The following is a 20,369-nucleotide window of genomic DNA, read 5'->3' on the forward strand; positions in this document are numbered from 1 at the left end:
TTTCTTGAGAAGTGGGCAAGACCTTGATGACAGGATTCACTGTAGGGATGGACATCGGAGGGGTGTCCATCGATGGAACACAAACCATTCATGCTGAACCATCAATGGTTTGCGCCCCTCGATGGCCACTGCTGCGGTTGGAAACGGGGGCTGCGGGCCAATCAAAAACAGGGTGGGGTTTAGCGGGCGAGGCTAAGCTCCGTCCCGTCCAAGAAAAAATCTGCTCCTACTCGTACATCGATGGCAAAGAACCATTGGCTCTCTGTCATCGATGGTGAAATTATTCAACATCGAACATAAACCATCAATGATTTTGTATCGATGGACGATGGGCATCCCTAATTCACTGCGAATCGCACCATCATAGCCACACTACAAAGTTATGCTGAGTGCTTTTCATAAAATATTTAACCACTCTGAACACTGCAGAGTACGTACCAAAGCTTCCTGAATATCAGGAAGACTCCTTGCAATAGCAATGACTCCCTGAAAAGTTGAGCAAACCCACTGATGCTGGCCCAGGTGGATGCAATACAGCAGTGGTTCTCAAACACGGTCCTCAGGACCCCACACAGTTCCCTTTTTGCAGATCACCCAGCAGGTGCACAGGTGTATTCATTAGTCACTGACATTTTTTAAAAGATCCACAGGTGCAGCTAACAGTTTCACTAGTAATTATGTGAAGAGATCTGCAAAACATGCACTGTTTGGGGTCCTGAGGACCGGGTTTGAGAACCTGTGCAATACAGTAATGATGTCACAATTGGTTCAAAGCACAGCCTGCTATCACATTTGTACCTAACCCCAGCTTGTATAGCTGTTACAGAACATGTAAAATAAAAAACATCACAGTTGTATTTATGTATACATACCTAGAAAATAAAAATATATAATGCTGAGCCCCTCACTCACATTTTGAGTTGTGTGACCTTGGACCCTGTTCTGGAATTATCTGAGCCAGCAGACACCTACAGTGGATTCGGTCTGCCATTGCTGTGCAAAGTCTTTGAGCAGGGATGTGTGTGGTGTACATAACAGCACAGGTGTGTGGGATAAAGGAGGGAGGTATATTGTACATAACAGCACAGGTGTGTGGGATAAAGGAGGGAGGCATTTAGAACATAACATCAGAGGTGTGTGGGATAAGGGGAAATGTGTATTGTACATAACAGCGCAGGTCTGTGGGACAAGGGAGGAGGTGTGATGTACATAACAGCACAGGTGTGTGGGATAGGGGGAGGAGGTGTATTGTACAAAACAGCACAGGTGTGTGGGACAAGGGAGGTGTATTGTACATAACAGCACAGGTGTGGGGGATATATGTACATAACAGCACAGGGGTGTGGGATAAGGGAGGGAGGTGTATTGTACATAACAGCACAGGTGTGTGGTATAAGGTGGAGATGTGTATTGTACATAACAGCACAGGTGTGTGGGATAAGGGGGAGATTTGTATTGTACATAACATCACAGGTGTGTGGTATAAAGGCGAGATGTGTATTGTACATAACAGCACAGGTGTGTGGGACAAGGGAGGAGGTGTGATGTACATAACAGCACAGGTGTGTGGGATAGGGGGAGGAGGTGTATTGTACATAACAGCACAGGAGTGTGGGACAAGGGAGGTGTATTGTACATAACAGCACAGGTGTGGGGGATATATGTACATAACAGCACAGGTGTGTGGGACAAGGGAGGAGGTGTATTGTACATCCACGCCAGGAATGAGCTAAGTTTTTTCCTGCTAACACACTCGATCCAATTAGGTGCGAGTAATGCACACATCCACTACCCGACCCAGGGAAGACAGTAACCGTACCGTCGTTCCCCATCCACCGATCAGTCATTCAGTGTAGACACCCTCCATCATCCCCGAACATGCCCAATCTGTCGTCATCGGTAGATTGACCAGCATGTTCGGGCGATGATTGATGTCGGAAATGACCAGCGGGAGCACACATCGCTGGTCGTTTCCGACATTTGCATGCCCAATTAACGAGCAATTGAACGATAACGATGTCGTGAGTGGTTCCAATTGCAGTGCCATTGCCGGCATTTCTGCTGTTGCAACAGCAACTTGCCACATTTGCAGCTAAATGGATTGATCCCATTGCAAACATACATCTGTATGAGCCCTCATAGACCAGGGTAAGTGGGTGCTGGGAAACATGTGAGACTGCACATCTTTGTTAGCACCTGTAAATACAACTGTGTGAATAAAATTTCACCAACAAAAAAACCCGCAAAGAAAAAAATAACTTTTAATAGGTAATAATACAAAGCGAAGCGCAATGTAGCGCATAGGAGACACAGTAGAGGCGTCACTGCACCGTCACAGACACTTGATGAGCTCAGATGGAAAATGACGCGTCCAGCCATCCCCTATGAGGTGACTGCTCATTCGCCTCCTATAGGACAGCACCAGCAGCCGAAAGCTGTACCGCCCTCCCTGGGGAATCCCCTTGATTGACAGCACCAACTGACCAATCCCTGGAATGGCAGCTGAGTAAACCCCGCCCAATGACTAGAGAAGCGAAGAGAGCTATACTACAATATATACGGCTGCTTTACTCTTCTATTAGTTTCATGCTTTCAGTTGGACACGCCCTCTATTCATCCTCGCCCTCTGACTGGCTAAGGCTAGTGACGCCACTTAAACGATCCCACACGATTGGTCAGACCTCCCAGGGAATGGGCTGGGCGCGGCCCCCGTTTCACCCACTCTCTACCGCCGCCTAGTGGTGCCGAGGGTAAAGGGAAGGCTCGCCTTAAGTGTCGCTGCCAGCCAGATCGCCCAGCCGGGGGTTCGGGGAATGGGCTGAGCGAGGGTCGTCCTCGGCTGCTGTGTCCCTGTGCTGCCGCGGAAGAGGCGGGCCTGGTGTGAGGGGGGCGGCTTCCGCTGCGCGTTCCCCTCTGACACGGAACATTTCCCTCCAGTGTGTGTGTGTGTGAGATCCCTCCTCCTCCTCCTCTGGCCATCTTTATCACATTCATTACCGCAATAGGAGAGCCAGCCGGCCCTACCTCCACCGACCAGCCGCCCGGGAGCGCAACCATCGTCCGCACTGACTGCAGGGGCCACAGCCGTTGGGAGGCGCGTCAGCTGGATCCCGGTACATGATACCCTGCCCCAGCCAGGAGCGGCTCTATCACCCGCTGGATCCTAGGTGGGTCACTGATCTCCTGCACACCCGTCTGTCTGTATGTGTGTGTATATGGGGGAGGGGGTGACCCCCTCGCCATTGTCCCACACAGGGAGAGACAGGAAACCGGGGCTCTCCCTGCTCTGCCACAGAGGGAACTCTCCTGGGCTGGCTTCCTGTTGTGACTGTCTCCCCTGCAGACAGGCAGGGCCCATGGATGAGGGTGTATCGGGGAGTGTATGAGAGTTGTGGGGTCACAGGCAGGTCACAGTGTCTGTTCTATGTCTGCTTCCTTCATCCTTACTGAGAATGGTTGTGACCTCATGAGTTCTGTGACGTCACAGAGGAAAGAGAATGTTGGGGGTAGCCAGGATCTGTGTACATGATGGCATCACAGTGTCTTTGTTTTCGCACCCCACCATTATGCAGTTGCTAGTGTATCCGGATGTGGTGGTTACCCTCAGGTCACATACAGTAGCTGCTGTTACTGTGTGTGGTTAGTAAGGAGTACACTATACCCCAGGCCTGGTTACCCTCAGGTCACATACAGTAGCTGCTGTTACTATGTGTGGTTAGTAAGGAGTACACCATACCCCAGGCCTGGTTACCCTCAGGTCACATACAGTAGCTGCTGTTACTGTGTGTGGTTAGTAAGGAGTACACCATGCCCCAGGCCTGCTTACCCTCAGGTCACATACAGTAGCTGCTGTTACTGTGTGTGGTTAGTAAGGAGTACACCATACCCCAGGCCTAGTTACCCTCAGGTCACATACAGTAGCTGCTGTTACTATGTGTGGTTAGTAAGGAGTACACCATACCCCAGGCCTGGTTACCCTCAGGTCACATACAGTAGCTGCTGTTACTATGTGTGGTTAGTAAGGAGTACACCATACCCCAGGCCTAGTTACCCTCAGGTCACATACAGTAGCTGCTGTTACTGTGTGTGTGGTTAGTAAGGAGTACACCATAGCCCAGGCCTGGTTACCCTCAGGTCACATACAGTAGCTGCTGTTACTATGTGTGGTTAGTAAGGAGTACACCATAGCCTAGGCCTGGTTACCCTCAGGTCACATACAGTAGCTGCTGTTACTGTGTGTGGTTAGTAAGGAGTACACCATAGCCCAGGCCTGGTTACCCTCAGGTCACATACAGTAGCTGCTGTTACTGTGTGTGGTTAGTAAGGAGTACACCATAGCCCAGGCCTGCTTACCCTCAGGTCACATACAGTAGCTGCTGTTACTATGTGTGGTTAGTAAGGAGTACACCATAGCCTAGGCCTAGTTACCCTCAGGTCACATACAGTAGCTGCTGTTACTGTGTGTGGTTAGTAAGGAGTACACTATACCCCAGGCCTGGTTACCCTCAGGTCACATACAGTAGCTGCTGTTACTATGTGTGGTTAGTAAGGAGTACACCATAGCCCAGGCCTAGTTACCCTCAGGTCACATACAGTAGCTGCTGTTACTGTGTGTGGTTAGTAAGGAGTACACCATAGCCCAGGCCTGCTTACCCTCAGGTCACATACAGTAGCTGCTGTTACTATGTGTGGTTAGTAAGGAGTACACCATAGCCTAGGCCTAGTTACCCTCAGGTCACATACAGTAGCTGCTGTTACTGTGTGTGGTTAGTAAGGAGTACACTATACCCCAGGCCTGGTTACCCTCAGGTCACATACAGTAGCTGCTGTTACTATGTGTGGTTAGTAAGGAGTACACCATAGCCCAGGCCTAGTTACCCTCAGGTCACATACAGTAGCTGCTGTTACTGTGTGTGGATAGTAAGGAGTACACCATAGCCCAGGCCTAGTTACCCTCAGGTCACATACAGTAGCTGCTGTTACTGTGTGTGGATAGTAAGGAGTACACCATAGCCCAGGCCTAGTTACCCTCAGGTCACATACAGTAGCTGCTGTTACTGTGTGTGGTTAGTAAGGAGTACACCATAGCCCAGGCCTGGTTACCCTCAGGTCACATACAGTAGCTGCTGTTACTGTGTGTGGTTAGTAAGGAGTACACCATACCCCAGGCCTAGTTACCCTCAGGTCACATACAGTAGCTGCTGTTACTGTGTGTGGTTAGTAAGGAGTACACCATACCCCAGGCCTGATTACCCTCAGGTCACATACAGTAGCTGCTGTTACTATGTGTGGTTAGTAAGGAGTACACCATACCCCAGGCCTAGTTACCCTCAGGTCACATACAGTAGCTGCTGTTACTATGTGTGGTTAGTAAGGAGTACACCATAGCCTAGGCCTGGTTACCCTCAGGTCACATACAGTAGCTGCTGTTACTGTGTGTGGTTAGTAAGGAGTACACCATAGCCCAGGCCTGGTTACCCTCAGGTCACATACAGTAGCTGCTGTTACTGTGTGTGGTTAGTAAGGAGTACACCATACCCCAGGCCTGCTTACCCTCAGGTCACATACTGTAGCTGCTGTTACTGTGTGTGTATGGTTAGTAAGGAGTACACCATACCCCAGGCCTGCTTACCCTCAGGTCACATACTGTAGCTGCTGTTACTGTGTGTGTATGGTTAGTAAGGAGTACACCATAGCCCAGGCCTGGTTACCCTCAGGTCACATACAGTAGCTGCTGTTACTGTGTGTGGTTAGTAAGGAGTACACCATAGCCCAGGCCTGCTTACCCTCAGGTCACATACAGTAGCTGCTGTTACTGTGTGTGGTTAGTAAGGAGTACACTATACCCCAGGCCTGGTTACCCTCAGGTCACATACTGTAGCTGCTGTTACTGTGTGTGTATGGTTAGTAAGGAGTACACCATAGCCCAGGCCTGGTTACCCTCAGGTCACATACAGTAGCTGCTGTTACTGTGTGTGGTTAGTAAGGAGTACACCATAGCCCAGGCCTGCTTACCCTCAGGTCACATACAGTAGCTGCTGTTACTGTGTGTGGTTAGTAAGGAGTACACTATACCCCAGGCCTGGTTACCCTCAGGTCACATACAGTAGCTGCTGTTACTGTGTGTGGTTAGTAAGGAGTACACTATACCCCAGGCCTGGTTACCCTCAGGTCACATACAGTAGCTGCTGTTACTGTGTGTGGTTAGTAAGGAGTACACCATAGCCTAGGCCTGGTTACCCTCAGGTCACATACAGTAGCTGCTGTTACTGTGTGTGGTTAGTAAGGAGTACACCATAGCCCAGGCCTGGTTACCCTCAGGTCACATACAGTAGCTGCTGTTACTGTGTGTGGTTAGTAAGGAGTACACCATACCCCAGGCCTAGTTACCCTCAGGTCACATACAGTAGCTGCTGTTACTATGTGTGGTTAGTAAGGAGTACACCATACCCCAGGCCTAGTTACCCTCAGGTCACATACAGTAGCTGCTGTTACTGTGTGTGGTTAGTAAGGAGTACACCATACTCCAGGCCTAGTTACCCTCAGGTCACATACAGTAGCTGCTGTTACTATGTGTGGTTAGTAAGGAGTACACCATACCCCAGGCCTGGTTACCCTCAGGTCACATACAGTAGCTGCTGTTACTATGTGTGGTTAGTAAGGAGTACACCATACCCCAGGCCTGATTGATGCTTAGGTGCATTGGTTTTTTAAGTTCAGGTTTTTTTCTTACTTTAAAGTTCACAAGAGGGATGACATTGCCATGCTGTTGTGTAAACTATTTTTAGCACATCGATCAGCAACTTCTCACTTACTATTGATGTCCATTATGTTTATTTACAGCTGATAAGTTGTTTTGGAGAACAAATTTAGGCATAAAAGATGGTGAGGGAGGAATCTTCCGCTCTTCATTTCTTGCATGCAGCTTAGCGATTTATTAATTAAATATTGTGCCCAGCTAGCAATACTTCTGGTAATATGAAGGGAACATTTCCCTTAAGGTACCAGGTTTCTCCATTTCTTATTATTGATTTTTCCCTTTCAGGAGGTTTTAGTCAGGTGGTCAATAGGCAGCTGAAGCCTGTGCACTTTACTGGCCATCCCTTTGTGTACAGGGTAATTTGATTTGTATGTAATAAATTGTTAATGATCTTTCCTTTGAGAGTCGCATAATTTCAAGAAATGAGCTGTGTTATTGTTACTAGACTTTGTTTAGGACACTGAGAGTAATAAGAGATCGGAAGCAAAATGTTATAATCTGAGAAACCCCAAAAGGCAAGATATGGCTGCTTGCATTTCATAATGTACTATTTATATCTATACTTATTACCATATAGTACTGTTCTCATAGCTTCATATAAATAGTTTAATTTAAAATGAAAATACAGTAAACCTACTTCTGTAAAGTGGATAGTTTTTTTGCTATTGACATACTAACTTCTAAACACTTGTACTGTAGTTCAACTTACAAGTTAAGTTCCGTTCCTCTTATTTATTTTTCGAAAGTGACTGATGTTACACAAAGGGGCTGTGTTTAATTAATGAATTCAGATCATGCTATGTTGTGATTATGTTGATTGATTCTGACAAATGATTGATAATTTCTCCAGGCCTATCTATTATTTATTAAAGTGCATTCTCATTGGGAAACGCATAACTAAAGTGTGCATTAGTGTTGGGATTTTACCCATTTTTCCACTGCATATCTATGAGAAGCACTAGAGATCACCTACTGACTCACCCAAGATTATATTTATTGCCACACTAACCTTAAGTAAAGAGCCCAACATGTCTTGCACTTAATGTTAGGGCCACTTTAAATTTTGAAGGTAAGCTGACGCTTCGTAAGTATAGCCCCCAGTCTTTATCAGTTAAGCTACAATGTTAGGGTCGCCATGTTGAATGATGCTGTGAGGTAAAAGTGATTAGCATACATAATTATGATCTTCCAGATCTGTGCTACTGGTCCGGAAAGCCACCATAAATACATTGGCATAGCAAATAAGTATTCAGTTTTTTAGTTATGCATTAAACGGTGATGCAGTTCTCTTCTCTCCCCATCCAATGATGTAGCTCAATCATTCTCGCTAGTCCACCCATTCAGTAGCTGAGGAAGGCTACTCTTTTCTTGGTCATGAAATGTCTGAAGAGCAGTCATTGGACAATGCATTGAAGATCTAATGGTGCGTACACACGTACGATCAGTCAACAATAACGATATTGCTGACTGATCTCCCTGCACCTCCTCGGTGTGCTGGATGATCGATATCAATCATCCAGCACACCACCAAACCAGCAACGCCGGGCCAGCGGCTTCTTATGTAACCTGGTCGATATCGTTCAGTTTGGCCTGCATGTACGGGTTATGGTCGTTATCGTCCATATGTGCCCGAACATCGCTGGTCGTTTGAGGGTTGCTAGGCACCAAAAAATGAACGATAACGATATGAACGATATCATTATCATGCATATCGTGCATTTTTACGCACCTTAATATTCAGAGACCTGAATAAAATCTCCTAAATTTTTGTTGCATTGCCTAATAATAATAATAATAATCTGCTAAGGCAAATTCTGTGCAATGGCTAGACTGCTTTTTAAAGTTCCATATATAAATGTATTAATGTGTAAATGTGAGAACAAGATACCCTTGAAGTAGTTGAAGAATGATAAAATGCATTTGACTTTTTGACTCTTTCAGGCATTTAATGAAAATGCGCACCAGGGCATCTCCGTTCCATAGTTGCATTGATTTTTATTTGTTGATATCTCCAGAATCATGTTGATTAGACTTGTATACCTGTATGGACGGACTTTGAAACTAGTTTTATATTGAAAATGAGACTTCTGCTGGGTACTCAATGGGCTCGATTAGTTGAACGCAAATTAAATAGTGCCGGGAGGGAAATCCCCAGGGCTTTTCAATTCTGTGCGCTGTTAAGGAAGTCTAACAATAGTACAGGCGCGATGCTGTTTTCTGCCCTTAGTACAGCGGAAGCAGCATCGCGCCGGAAAGTTTAGTCGGAGAATGGCCGTTCTCGCGACTAAACTTCCTGTTTAAGGCAGGAGAATGGGCATTCTCAGACCTAACAGCACGCTGAACCGAATAGCTCCGGGAGCACCCTCCCGGCGCCATTTCATTTGCTTTCAATTGAATCGAGCCCACTGAGACGACGAATCGGTCAGTAGACCAATCCGCCATCAGAGTGGCCTTATTTACCATACCATTTACACACACTTGCAGATCGGTAACTCGATGTGTCTGGGCTGACTTCACAACTGGATGTGTGTTTAAGTTTGTCTGCCCAGTTGAGCTGTTAGTGGCTCCTACAGCGAGTGTAGTGGTGGTCGGTGGGTCGCCCATACACATATTCAGATGCATTGGGTGTGCTGCAGGGCTGACGTGATATGTCTGTGAACTACGTAATTCACAGACATATTGGCTGTACACATCGCCGATGCACTCGCAATATATATTGTTTAATCAAACAAACGATCTATTGACAAGTGTGTACCCAGCATTAAGAGTTATTAGGAATACAATGAGGCTCACATAGAATTCAATGCACTGTGTTTCAAAAGTGTAGTGGTAAAATGCACCAAAAATAAGCATTTTTGCATGTAGTATGCTGAACCATACGCATCTCAAGATGTGTCCATGGCTCAGAAGGAAACGGTGGCCTTTCTCTTGGTTTACACCAGAAGATGTGGCTTTAGTTTTCATAGTACATACTAATGTTAGTGTTCACTCTAGGTCCGGCGTCGGACCTAGAGAAAGGGCATTTCTGTGCACACGAAAAGGGGCATGGCCATGAGAAAAGGGTGTGTGTCTTTAAGTCGTTCCCTTTGTCATCACTCTTGGGGCGTGCCCGGCACTTACAAACATGCCGGGCTGCCCCCAAACACTCCCTTCCACCCTTCGGCCTGCAGGTGGGGAATGCTCCTGCAGGCTATTTTAGTGCAATTTCAAGATATAGATATCAAGATCTATTGTTTCCCCTTTAGAAATAAAAAATGAGTATTCTTAATTGTTGCAGTTTCAATGTAGATAAGTAATGTATATAGATATGCACAATTTCAAATCCTATAGCAGCCACGATAATGTTTTACATATAGTGGGACTCAAACAGTGAATCAGAGGTGGCTGGCAATAGTCATCTACGTCACTGTGTATTTTGCATCATTAGTTGAGCACCCACAAAGAAGCACTTCTTGACAGTTAGATATGCATTCATGTCTAGGTCTGAATCTGTGTCGTTAGGCTCGTACTGTTCTTTTCCTACACTTGTGTGCATCTTCCTTCCACTGTACCGCCTCTGAAACCATTTCTTACACTCGTGGGATCCTACACATAAAATACGTTTCATGCATCTGTGTGCTTGTAGTGTGTGTGTGTGTGTGTGTGTGTGTTATATATATATATATGAGAGAGGTATGTGTACGGGATACCGACGCTTGGGAACCCGATGGTCAGAATCCAGACGCCGACATCCCAACAGGGTTAGGTTACCAACACTTTTCGGTAGGTATCCTAACCCTCCCTCTCTCCCTGTCCTAACCCTCTTGCACTATAACCCTAACCCTCCCCCTAGTGCCTAACCTTGCTACTTCTGTGATTTCGGTGCCAGCATTCTGAGCGTCGGAATCCCTGCGCAGCCGATTAGCTTATGGCTGTATTCAATTAGTTTGGCCTCCGCGAAAAAGTTCCGCCTACCTGACTTCACGTACATTGTGTTTTGGACGCGAAAACTGATAGTGCGCGTCCCCGCTATTCGTCCTATTAAATTACTAACCAGGTGAAAACGGCAAGCGGCGAATGTAAAACAGGCGGAAAGTACTGTCAGAATAGGGTAAATCGGTCTGAACCCCCCAAAAAGATGCACTAACATTGGGGATCAATGTAGAAGTGTTCCAATAGCCCTAATAAAACTATTTGGGGTACTGAAGTTGTTTAAAATCCTTGTTATTAGTGTCCTTGTAAAAGTGGTGAAGAATGGCATTAAGCTGTATTTTTTTGGTGACAATAAGTAGTCCAGTCAAATTTGGGGTACTTGAAAATGGGTGCTAGCAACTTTTAAAATCTCTAAAGTGAAATTTAAAAAAACGTGAAAAAAAGCACTTGTTGCATGCACCTGCAATCCCAAAAACACCTAACCCATCCTTACAGCACCCCTAAGAAGGGTATTTCGCTAGTTTTTATGCTTGTCCCCCTACTTTTTACTTTTTTGCCCAAAAATGAAAGTACTTATTTGGGGTGTAAAGTTTTTTTTCCTCTGGATTTTATGACACAATTGTCCTTTAGGGGGGCTATCCCAAGGGTTCTGAGTGGTTTCCCCACGTTTGCACCCCAAAATAAAAAAATTAGCACTTTTTTACTGCTATTCTTAGGCAAATCTTTTTCGCCTATTACATTGCATTGACTTTCCGTGTAGGCGAAAACTGTCTGGAATTGAATTTGGAGATAAGTTCCGACCACGTGAAAAGCCCTGATCGGCGATACATTTCCGCGGAAAACGGCTTTTCGCTTCTAATCGAATACGGACCTTAGTATTGTAAGCCATTGATAACTGGTGGCAGCAGCTATTAGTGTCAAGGTGCAGTTGGAATGAGGAGAAGCAGTAGCAGGTGAAGACCTAAATGTAGAGAAGTCGGGATAAATGTTACATAACAATCCTCAGTGCTATTTTTCAGCAGGAACCGCTCATTAACTATGACATAATGTTCTGGACCAAAGGGCTCGATTCAGTCTGCATTTGGTTGTGATAAGAAATGGACACCCATTTAACCCCCTTAATGTTTACTTCTACATAGTTTATAATTTCTTATCTTTGACTTTCTATTTATTTTGGCTTAAATGTTTTCTATCACTTTATATAAAGTATTTTCTCTTAAGCAAGATGAGTATTAAAAGAACTTTTTATTAATGTGTGCCTGCTATTTAGAAGGTTCAGAACCCTTCCAGCACTATCCTGTCTTCTATCCTCTTTATAGTTGTGAATTTATTTCATAGCTGTAAAACTTGCTAACGTATCCGTTATAAAGCCCTGTTTACTCTTTTGTAATATTACATGTCCTGTTACTATTTTGTGGAATTAAGGGCCTGATTCAGACCCACTCGCTAGATGAGGCCACTCGCTCCCAGCGTATGGAAATTCAGCTAAGTGACATCAAGGCAGCCGCTCGCACGGAAAGGCATAAGCACGCCCACTATGTTTTGGCGAGCGATCACTTTGTGTTTACAGACGTCCACCAGCCTGTTTTTATCTAGCGTACGTCATCTCCAGGAAGTATATACAACCATTGGTACATCGGGTTCCATTGGATCTGATCGCAGTGCTTGCGGTTGACTGTACCTTACCGCAAGCACTGTGAGCACTTCAGTGTAAAATTCAACCTGGTGACGTGTGCTATGACGCTGCATGTTAATTATGCACGCCCCAGAAATGGCGTGAAAACACTCTGGCACGCGTGTGTCCGCAACTCTTCTCACCCGTTACTACTGGCCTGCCCCTGTTACCACCCACAAACTGCCTCTCCTGTCACTCATTCCACTGGGTTATCTTTGCAGGGCGAGCAAGCACATTCCGATCGCTCATACTAGTTTGCGCACGCACACTGCGTACCACACACATGCGCACATTAGCCAACATCGTCTGCAACGAGCGGCCGCTTGCTAGCGAGTGGGTCTGAATCAGGCCCTAAGTTCTTCCGTCTGCCATCTCTGCATTACCTATATTGTAAATCCTTGAATAATGGGGTTATAGCATACAACAAATACTTGTGATAATTTAAAAGGCACAAAGGGGGCAGTTCAGTTCAGTACAATGTTGAATAGAGGAGGGAATAAGCTCCCGGAGCTATTCAATTGACCTTGCTGTTAACCCCGCCTATAGCATTTCTGCTAGCACCCTCCTGAGATGCGTACAGAAATCTGACTAAACTAGTGCCGCAATGCTGTTTGCAGGCTTAAGGCATATGCTAACAGCATCGCGGCCGTCATTTAAATCAGAGAATGCTGGTTACCGCGACTAAATACCCGGCTTAAGGCGCTGTAACCTGCATCTCCCTAGTTAAGTGCAGGGCACCGTGGGGATAATGTAAACGGTGCCGGGAATGAGTGTCCAGAGCTATTCAATCATGCTGAATTGAATCCACCCCAATGTAACTTGAGACCGGCATGCTCAGTAGGTGTGGGAACTCTCAGGTGATGACATCACTGACCCTGGTGGGGAGGGGTCAGAGTTCAGACCAACTGTCAGTAACTATAATGCAGCTGTTACTTAGCAGCAGTGTTATTTGGTTACTCCTCTCATCAGCACCAACCTACAGATCCAGAGGTAAGATGAGGAACATTCCAGGAGGCATTTTCCAGAAACCATATGGACACCTAATGGCCTACATAGCAACTAACCACATATACATGCACCACTACCACACTTGGCCAGGCCACTCATCCACCTTCCCCATTAACTTAATCAATTTCTTTGTCTTTAAACACTATTTGGATTCTTCTTTTCCAGCCTGTGAAGCATGCCCCTGCATATCTGCACCGCATGCATGTCCAAAAGTTATCTATATAGCGCATGCATATTCCGTAGCGCTTTACAGTGAATATTTGGCTATTCACATCAGACCCTGCCCCAATACTTACAATATAGAATGAAGTGAAATGCTCGTGACCGCCATTAGTTGGAAACACTAACATTTTTCATGTGTTTTTGCATACTTGTGATCTGGCAAATGACAGGTACTAAATACTAGTGCTTGAGATCAAAAAGCCAAATTAGCGTTCCTGTTAGGCTGTTTCAGTGGGGCGCCATGCCCTGCCCCATTTCTAAAGCGTAGAAAGCACCCTGCCCTTCGGCGCGGTGCCCCCTGAAACAGTCTGCAGGTTCTGTCCGCTCCCACAAGCCACAGTGTTCCACGGGTGGGGAAAACGGCGATGCAGCGGTCAGCATTTGCTCGGCTTCCATTCACAGTGACCGCAGTGCTTGGGGGCTGAACGGCATGCCCCAAAAGATTGATGAAAAGGGGACAAGTCATAGACACGCCCCTTTTCATTGGCCACACCCCCATTCCGGGCACAAGCGTGCGCAGAAGTGCCCTTTCTCTAAGTCTGGCCCCAAAATTTGACAAATTTGTGGTGGTCATGGGCCTATTTCCAGTTTGTCATGTTATTGAATGAAGCGATTTTCTTTCTGCCCGGTTTGCTGTAGAATGGGTAGATTTGAAATATAGGCAAATAGCAGAGAATGTATCTGTCAGTAAAATATCACCCTTTCATTCTGTATCTTGTGCTGAAAAGCCCATGCTCTGCAAGGCCTGGGAATAAACTGGTGTCTGGATATTGCTAGAGACATTGGTCTTGCTTTCCAATCCAAATACTACTCATAGTTTCAGTGGTTTTAACAACCGCTATTTTGTATCATTTATGGAATTACAAGTAGACAATCAACAAACATAGATTAACCCCCTGTACTGGGAATACTTTGCTTTTAATAGCTTGCAGCCCAATATCTCCTTGTGGATATTTGTATGCAGGCCAATGGGGCTGCGAACAAAAATCTGTGAGGCCAGTGCTACGTAAGTCATATAGCCACACTTCCTCGTGGTCGTGCCTAAATAAATTGACCCCACAGTATACGTAGTAATTACACAACATGGCAACAAGGTTCTTGACTGATCACGCTGATCAAAAAAATGAGGGTACCAGAGACCCCTCACTTTAAAAAATTGGTGTCCTACCTAAGACTTCCCCATCTTATACCCTCACATAACATCAGACCTCTCCACATGCCCCTTAAATGCATGTTTAACGCCTCCATAATCCTACATGTAATATGACTTGTCTGTACACACAAGCCATAGTAAACAAGGCATTATTTAGGTACTACTGGTGCCCGATGGGCAATATTGAATCTTTTTGCCGATGGACGTGAGTGCTGCAGATGCCCATTACTTATCGTGCCCAAATTCACGAGGATTAACCGTGAAAAGTGGCTAAACCCTTGTAAACTTCTGGGCGTAATGAGTTTGGCTGCCCAAAAGTCTCACTTTGGGTGGATTTGTGCTCACCACCTCAGGAGGGTGCGAGAAGAAATAAGTTACTTCGGCAAATTGTTCCCAGTGGCACAAACTATTGAATAGCTCCCGTCACTTTAGATGGTAGCTGCTACTGAGTTAAAGCAATTGGATTCCCCCTCTTTGAGGCATATTTATCAAAGAATATTTGTGGTATGTTCCCGAAAACAACTGTTTTCAGGGATGGTACGCAATATTAAGAGCCAGCGGGGTGTATGTGCTGGGGACTGCAGCAGATATTGGAGATGTCAAAAGCAGCCCCCATTGGTAAGGGGGCTACTAAAATACTGAATTTAATTCCTGAGCTTGGCCCCAGTAGCTAACGCCATCTGCAGATGGCGTTAGCCATCACAGACTATGAGTTTCACTTCACAGCATTTACTGGTAGTGGATCCCTGCCTGGCACTGGCACCTCGTATACATGCAGTCTGATGACCGCGCAGTAGCATGGCCTGAGGCTGGCAGGAAAGTGATCGTGTCAGCATACTTTGTTTTTACATGTCACAGAGCACATGGCCTGGATGTGAATAATTATTCATTCTGGCGATAAGCGGCGCTAATTCAAATCATCAGAACCTTACCCTGAACATGCGCACAGCTATAAGCCATGCCACCCACCTAACTGCATAGGCACATGAGAGTGCGCACATGTGTTTTAGCTAGAATAATTACATACAATTGACTTGTACATGCACTCTGGGTATACAGACAGGCTGTGTGGTGACCATCCACAGGCCATTCCTTTATTTAAGCGTGTATGTATTACTTACCCTCCAACATGACCTGTTCCATTGGTACAAAACACTCTGCTCCTGGACTTCCGACCTAATGTATGATTGCAGTCACCTGTGTTGAACTAGGTAATTGATGAGACATTTGTTTCAGCACAGGTGACTGCAGTCATAAATTAAGAGGGAAGTCCAGGAGCAGAGCATTTTTGTACCTAATGGAATGGGTCATGTTGGAGGGTCTTGTATTATATTCCAGTTGGACTGAATGCTCTGACTGGGAGAGGTGGGCAGATGAACACAGACAAGCAGCCACCACTCATCTCCTATATGGGCACATTTCTCCTGCTGCCCCTTCACTTGAGCCGGGCACTCAAACCTCACTTTGGGTTTCCTATCCTGCTTCTTCCTAAATCCTCCTGCTCTAATGGAGCCTTTGAGTGGCCAACATCCTGTGCACCTGCTCACACTGCCCTCTGCCTTGCATTGGCCAACCAAGCTACTACTCTGCACAAGGGGACCAGCACTCGCCACACTGGTCAGTAAAAGCTTAAAGTGAAGCAGGACCTTTCGCTGATTGAATGTCAGCGGAAGAGAAGGTAGCAGGGCGCAGCTCTTTAAGCATGCATCTAATATACATTTTTTGGGTCACATTTACATACTTGTAAGTAAGAATCTGTCTGAATTTCTTATCTTCATTTTTTTTGTTTCCGTATTCTCAATTCGCACTGTGTAGGAAACCTCTATGGTCATGTGGTATTAGAGGCTTTTACGGTAGACTGAGCTCAAGAAGGTGTTCCAAATACTACATCATGTATTATGTGACTACCATGGCAACCATAGTCCCATATCACCGTGCTGATTTACAACTCATGAATAACAGCCTGAAGAAACAAATTAAGGAAAAATATTACTAAAGACCCCCATACATCAGCAATCGATTGTGGCAATTCTGCAATCGATTGCAGATTTTTATACACATTGTATGGGCTTCACAGGTCGCAGATTGCAACCAAAAAGTGATTGAAATTGGTAAATCAGATTGTCCAACATGTTGGATTTCACAGATGGATTGGGGCTGTAGATTGCTAGTGTATTGATCTGTAGACCGTTGCTAGTAAAATGATGGACCTTTCAGGATTGTCAGATCTGTTTGCTGCAATCGATCTGCAAATCACTGAAAAAGATCTGTAATGTATGGGCGCAGATTGTTAGATTGGGAAATCCGAATATCGGCAAATAAATCTTCAAATTGTTCAATTGTGTTTTTCAGATTACTGATGTATTGGGGGAGGGGCTTTAGCTTCACCTTCTAGCTTTCCATACTGATTTGTTGATCATACTTTTTCATAGGATTGCTACTTTCAAGATTCTCCCTGAAATGTTCTATAAATAAGTCTGTGGTGCCAGTGTGGCAATACATCGGAAAAGCCAATTGAGCATATGTGGTAGGATTTGATAATCTGTTCAATTTTAGATTCCAAGGGGCTACATGATTTCATACACATGGCAATGCCTTCACCTGCCAACCTTGATTGATGGTTAGTCTGAGCAAATTGGCTTGTGCGGGCAGGTTGTGCTATATTTACTATGCAGTCTGCGCAGTTCAGAGAAAATACTGTCCCATAACTGCGTCTACTTCTAGCTTATCTGTGAATATTATGTTTGTACTGTTTGTGCTTGCTGCTACAAAAGAACTTTTATTTTAGTTTGAGTGGTCCATTAAGACTAAATTTGATTGCAAACGGCGCTGTTGATAAAACGTAATGTGTTCCTATTTACTCTGACTGTATTTAATATCACAACATAGTGTTGTGTATATGTGTGTGCAGATAGAATATCATTACAGAAGTCCTATACAAAAACTACAAATTATGATCTTTAATTTTGTAATTTTAAATACTTGGTTATGTGGAGTGTGGTTTACTTTGTCAACATACTCACAATGTCGACATTAACCTCATCGACATTAATCATGCAATGTCAAAATGATTAGAATGTTGACAAAATGTCCCTCGTGATCTAGTGGTGATTTAACCTGGTACTCTGAGGCATCCACTGGGTCTGGTGACACCCGGTGCGCACTCTGGATACCCCCAGCATGCCGGAGGAGCCCCTGGCCTAAATAAAGTGGGCGTGGCCTTGCAGGGGGATACTGAAAACATCACTCCAGGGGCAGCCCAGAACCACCGAAGATGCTAGGCTGCCCCCGGAGACTGGGCAGTCTGCACTGTCAGCTCCTCTTCTATGACAGGAACCGGGTGCTGTAGGATAATGTCACACTGCAGCACTCTGCTCCTGTCACTGCAGAGGAGCCGGTATTTTGGTGTCACCCCCTCCGAGGGTGACACCTGGGTGTGGCCCGCACTCTCCCTCATGACGCTACTGTTGGTACTGGGGGTGGAGTGGCTCCAGCGATGTCTGCCGCGTCCAGCTGATTAGGACTAATGGTGGATTCAGCGGCTCTTCCGTTGGTGAGTATCCTTAACCCTCCCCCTTATGCCTACCTCTCCGCTACCGATCCGTGCAGAATGTCAGCATTTCACATTCTGCACATGCTGGCATGTTCACTATTCACTATAACTATGTTGACTTTATTGCATCCTGGTTAGGTGACATTAAATCATTCTAAACATATATATATATATATATTTTTTTTTTAAAAAGGCTTCTAGATATTGAGTGGTACTTTGGTAACAGGTATGCAATTTATTTTGGAGACCTTTCATGCATTGTAGTCTACATACATCTGACTGTTTTCTCAATGTCACACCTACTGCCAAGATTACTCAGCATATTCTCTAAAAGTAAAGTGCAGTAAGATGAATGTTTCCACTCTGTGCACTACTACTACATCGTATTGCACAGTAATGGTGGTGTACATAATCTATTGGGCCCCATCCATCTGCGATGCATAATCTATTGGGCCCCATCCCGCATCATGAGATCGCAGAAATCCAACATGTTGAATTTTCCCGATTTGACGATCGCGATTCCAAAAATTATCGTGATTGTCTAATCGGGGACATTTAACATTGAAAATTTCAGCGATCCTGTAATGGATTGCTGACCATCGATGGTGGCCGGCGTTGCAGGATCGCGGAAACCCCACTCTGATGTATGGGCACCTTAGTGTATGTATGTATATATGTGTGTGTATATATATATATATATATATATATATATATATATATATATATATATATATATATATATATATATATATATATTAGAGAGAGAGAGAGCTACAGATGCATCCTCGCTTGTCTGTATTACAAACAGCCCCTCTTGGTGCGCCTGGTCCCGTGGGACTCGACTAGCACCAGCCGTCATTTTTGCAGAAAATGCATCTAAGTCGCAATGTGATGTCATTAGGATGCACCAGGAGACACTGCTCATTAATTTTATATGACACTTTTATATCTGTGTGTGATACACAACACCAACATCTTAGATTTTTCCCCGCACACCACAGAGGAGGTGTTGCTTAATGCAGCAGGCAAACATCAGTCATGTGAGCAGCTGCACAGCACCACTAATTAAATACGGGCCTTAGAATGCACCTACAGGTAGATGAACATTTCAACTTAAGCTAGGTACACACTGGAGCAATGTCTGGACGATATGCCGTTTCGTAATGACATATCTCCTACATTGCTCAGTGTGTACCGGCGGTTGCGTGCTCCTGCGGTTTCCATGTTTGATGTGCTGCACATCAAACTTAGTGATATCTCTAGCTGCCAATGCTTTGTTAATGAATAACGTAATTATCACAGTTACATCGGTCATTAAAGTCGTCCAGTGTGGACGCACAATCATTCCCATGTCTGAACGAATGCCCGTCGCTCCAGTGTGTGTGTACCTAGCTTTAGAATCCACATAGCTTCCATGTACATTTATATAACACTTACATCTCCCCAGAGATGGTGTAGTCACAGTATGTATCCGTAGTTACACATAGCAGCTCCGGCCACTCATTGTTTCTGATTCTCATTCCTTACTACAGTATAAGGCAAACAGTTGTAGTAAGGAAGTGACCCATATGATTTTGAAAGGGTAGCAGACTTGGATCTGACACTTTTATATCCATCCTAACCTGTGTTGAGAAATCCAGTAACTTGGCTCAAAATGCAATAGTGTGGACTTTCCAATTATCTAAGTGCAAAACAGGTATGTGTCAGAAAATAATAAAAGCTCTACTTCAAAGTCACCAATTGAACAACTGGATGTGTGTGTGTGTGTGCAGTATTTACACTTGTGCCAGAAAACTGAGACACCCTCTTCCATTCCCATTACATACCACCACACCCCCCAAATAAATTGTATATATATTTTTTTCACTTTTTTTGGAGAAAAAAACGCAACAAAGAGCCCGCACTCACGTTTAGCAGATTTATTGTGAAGGTCACATGAAAAATACCGTGTCCAATAGTCAGCAGCAGTAACAGGGTGGGCTGCTGACTTTTGGACGCTGTATTTTTCATATGTGACCTTCACAATAAATATACTGAATGTGATATTAATATCCAAAAATTGCAAAAAGCAGAGTTTACTCACCAG

The 20,369-nt window shown here is 45.0% G+C and overlaps 1 protein-coding gene across 6 annotated transcripts in view; it reads left to right on the forward strand.

The window, feature by feature from the left end:
• The first annotated feature begins 2,705 nt into the window (after positions 1 to 2,705).
• Positions 2,706 to 20,369, forward strand: part of CSNK1G3 (casein kinase 1 gamma 3) — a 165,227-nt gene continuing 147,563 nt past the window's right edge. For 2 of the 6 annotated variants that reach the window (XM_088475093.1, XM_088475096.1), the window contains exon 1: positions 2,708 to 3,167. The gene's annotated coding sequence lies outside the window, so the exon portion shown is untranslated. Of the gene's footprint in view, positions 3,168 to 20,369 lie in introns of all 6 variants that reach the window. The other 4 variants (XM_088475094.1, XM_088475098.1, XM_088475097.1 and 1 more) reach the window with 4 other exon arrangements.

Source organism: Taudactylus pleione, unplaced genomic scaffold (assembly GCF_031769625.1).
Source record: "Taudactylus pleione unplaced genomic scaffold, aTauple2 ptg000162l, whole genome shotgun sequence".
NCBI classification, from domain to species: Eukaryota; Metazoa; Chordata; class Amphibia; order Anura; family Myobatrachidae; genus Taudactylus; species Taudactylus pleione.